The 3,325-nt window shown below is 40.4% G+C and overlaps 1 pseudogene; it reads right to left on the bottom strand.

Annotated features, from left to right (window-relative positions):
* Positions 1-1,349: 1,349 nt before the first annotated feature.
* Positions 1,350-3,325, bottom strand: part of LOC129667452 (40S ribosomal protein S13-like) — a 53,150-nt pseudogene continuing 51,174 nt past the window's right edge.

The raw sequence follows: 3,325 nt of genomic DNA, 5'->3' as shown, positions 1-3,325 counted from the left end.
AACTGTTTCTAGAAGACAATTCAAAACAAGGCTTCCTTAAATTGTTTTAAAAATAAGTTTCTGCTTTCTCTTTCTCTGTCTTCTCTCTACATTGCCCCTGTTTGGCTTTGATAGTTGGCTTTTGCTGGGGACTTCCACAGGTAGAGAGCTCCCTCTGATCTCTATTTATTATAAGAATGGTTTGGATACGTAATTATCTGTGCCTATTAATACATCAAGATACAACAAGGCAAGAAGAAGCAAAAGTGGTCTAGGTCAATAAGGATAACTTCTGAGAAAATAAAGGCAAAAGGAAGCCCAGTCCATGATTCCTGGGTCATAAAAATCACAGATGACTTGCAGGTGACATATGCACATGGCTTTGAACTCAATAACAGCCAACACCAAGGTCATACTTAGTCACCTGTTTCATAACATAATTCAAGACACAACTCTTCCCAGTGTAGAACCAGTATTTACTGAAGATTAATTCAAACTCCAAACTGCTAAAAAAAATAAAATAAAATAAAACATTTGAGACAATTAAGATGCCAGGAGGGAGAAATTCCAAACCTTATCTCATATAATGGATAATAGATAAATGTGGGTGAGCTGATATTCCTATTCAACATTTTCTTCAAGCTATGTATGTAAGGCTTGTTTGCACTGCTACTGGAGTTTGTTTATGCCTGGACCACATTTCTGACACATTTGATTATGTTTATGCAAACATCCTCAAATTAAAAAATATCTTAAGTATGGAATTCTCTGTGTTTCAAGCCTTTAAGACAAAGGGTACTCGGCTTTCACTGTGTCTCAGAGAATGTCCTTCCCTGGGTTACTGGCGTACATGCTCATTGCTCCACTGCTCACATCATCCAGTGGATGGACCCAGCCTAAGTATGCACCAACAGAAGAGAGGATAAAGAAAATGTGGGACATACACACACTGGCATTTTATTCAGCAACAAGGAAAAGTGAAATCATGACACTCGATGAAAAATGATTAGAACTGGGAATCATGACATGAAAGAATAAGGAAAGGAGACAGCTTGAGCAGGGCAAAGGTGAAGGCAGTGGGGGTGGGGTGGGAGATAGATTCGAACTGAATATGACACGCATCCAAAAATGTCAACATGAAATCCATGACATTTTTAGGTTGATTTAGAACAAAATCTAGGGAAAGGAGTTAAGTGAAACTAAATAAAAAGAAGAGTGGGGCTTAGCCTTGCTTCTCCAGCACGTTGCTGGGGAATGCATAGGCTAGTTGAGGTGTGGCTAGACGGCATAAACTCTCCACAGTCCACCACGCTGTCTTTTGACAACACTGAATAGCAGGCACTCTGAGGCTCCTCCCCTTGACCTTTGTATTAGTGACCGCGCACATCCTGTTCTGCAGGAAGAGCCTTCCGTCTACCCCAGTGCTTCTGAGATGAGCTCTTGATGCTGCCCCCGTCTGCAAAGCATTTCTTCTCATGACGATCATGCACGTGACAATGCCGCTGTTTTATCCGTTCGTTCACCAGTGCATTCCAGGCCGCCGCTAGGTCGGTTGTCATCAGAAGAGCTAAATGCCACACAGAAATCCTGGGATGTCTTAGTTATGAAATGCATTTCTATTGCTTTAAAGGATAGACTGCCTGAGGATGAGATGGCTGCCTTCTGTGAACTTTGAGAAATCTGCTGAAAAGCAGCTACCTTCAGCCCATCGTGGGGAGCCAAAGTATTCCTTGAGGAATATTTTGGGACCCTTTGGATAAAACTTGAAAGTGGGTTTTTGTTTTTAAATGTCACTTTAGGCTTTAGGTTCAGCCTACGACTCCTTTCCCCTTGTTAAATCTACCAAGTTTTATCAGTTATTCTAAGGGATTTTTTTTTTTTAATTCAGTTTGGTTATATATTCAGATTCAGTTAAAATGTTTAATGCTTCAAACCCTCAATTTCTTTGAATCTGATGGTTAATTTTGCCTTTCAAGATATACATTAAATGCACATATATAAAATTTTGCTGACAGTAACGCTTCCTTTAGCATTTATTCATGTTGTAAATTTCCTAATGTGTGTGATTTCAGCTTAGTATTTTATAAGTATCTCAGTTACTTATTTACAGAATTTTACTTGAAGCTGCAAAGCTGTTCCTCTATTCAATCAAGTTCCTTCAAACATGGGTGACATATCCACACAGCCTTCTCTGGAGGAAAACATTACCATGAAGCTTTTGCTTGTTTGAGCGTTTTATGTCATGCCCCAGGATAAAGCTTATATACCATTCTGGACACCCATCTGGGTATCTTTCTGAAAGCCCTGCTCCCAGTGCCGTTGCCTTCAGATGAGTTATTAAAAACTCAAAACACACTTTGAAATTAAAAGACCTGTGTGGTGAACATTCACACACACCACCGGGATTCCACCATTAGCATGTTACCGGATTTGGTTTGGTTACGATGTGTTCATCTTGTTACCCTGTCTTTGTTCACCCATCAATCCATCGTTCTGTAAGTTTAATATGAAATTAAAGACTGTAGTGAACTACCTTCTAAGCATACCAATAAATATTAAGTAGAATTGAGGGTTCACTGGAGGGCACGGATCTTGATTTAAAAGCGATAATCGATTGCATACATTTTAAGTTTTGTCCATTGGTCATGCCCACACGGCCATAGCCACAACTTGATGTGTGTGTGTGCATGTGCACGCATGTACCTGTGTGTATGTATATGCATGTATGTATGTAGGACAGGTGTGGTGGATGTTATTGGTACATGTGGTGTCATATGGTGTGGTGTGGCATGGTATGATGTGGTATGGTGTGATGTGGTGTGATTTGTGTGGTGTGGTGTGGCGTGGTGTGTATTAATGTGTAGGCCAGAAGAGAACTTCAGATGTCTTCCTCTATTGCTTTCTGCCTATATCCTTGAGAGAAGATTTTGTTACTGAGCCTGAAGTTTGCTGTTTTGGCTAAGTTGGCTGACTAACACACTCCCAGCATTCCCTAGTCTCTGCCTCTCATTGCTGGAGATTTGAACTCAGGTCTTCTTGCTTTTACAGCAAGCAGGCTTAGCGTTGAGCCATGTACACATTCCTACCACAACTATCATTGTGATGAGAGAAGATGCCCTCTCCTGACATTTCCTTTATGCCTTTTCCACTCAATTGCTGCTGTCTCCACTCAGAGACAACTACAGTTCGGCCCTTTTTCTACTATAAATTTTTATCCATTATGGACTCATCTACATGTACTATTTTTTCAAAGCCTCCCCCACCTGACATAAAGCTTACCTACATCAGCAGTTTTCTCTTTCTTCTTCTTCTTCTTCTTCTTCTTCTTCTTCTTCTTCTTCTTCTT

This window comes from Psammomys obesus, unplaced genomic scaffold (assembly GCF_907164565.1).
Source record: "Psammomys obesus unplaced genomic scaffold, mPsaObe1.curated_primary_1811, whole genome shotgun sequence".
NCBI classification, from domain to species: domain Eukaryota; kingdom Metazoa; phylum Chordata; class Mammalia; order Rodentia; family Muridae; genus Psammomys; species Psammomys obesus.
Note: the sequence above shows the minus strand (reverse complement) of the source record. Positions and strands in the feature narration are given on the sequence as shown.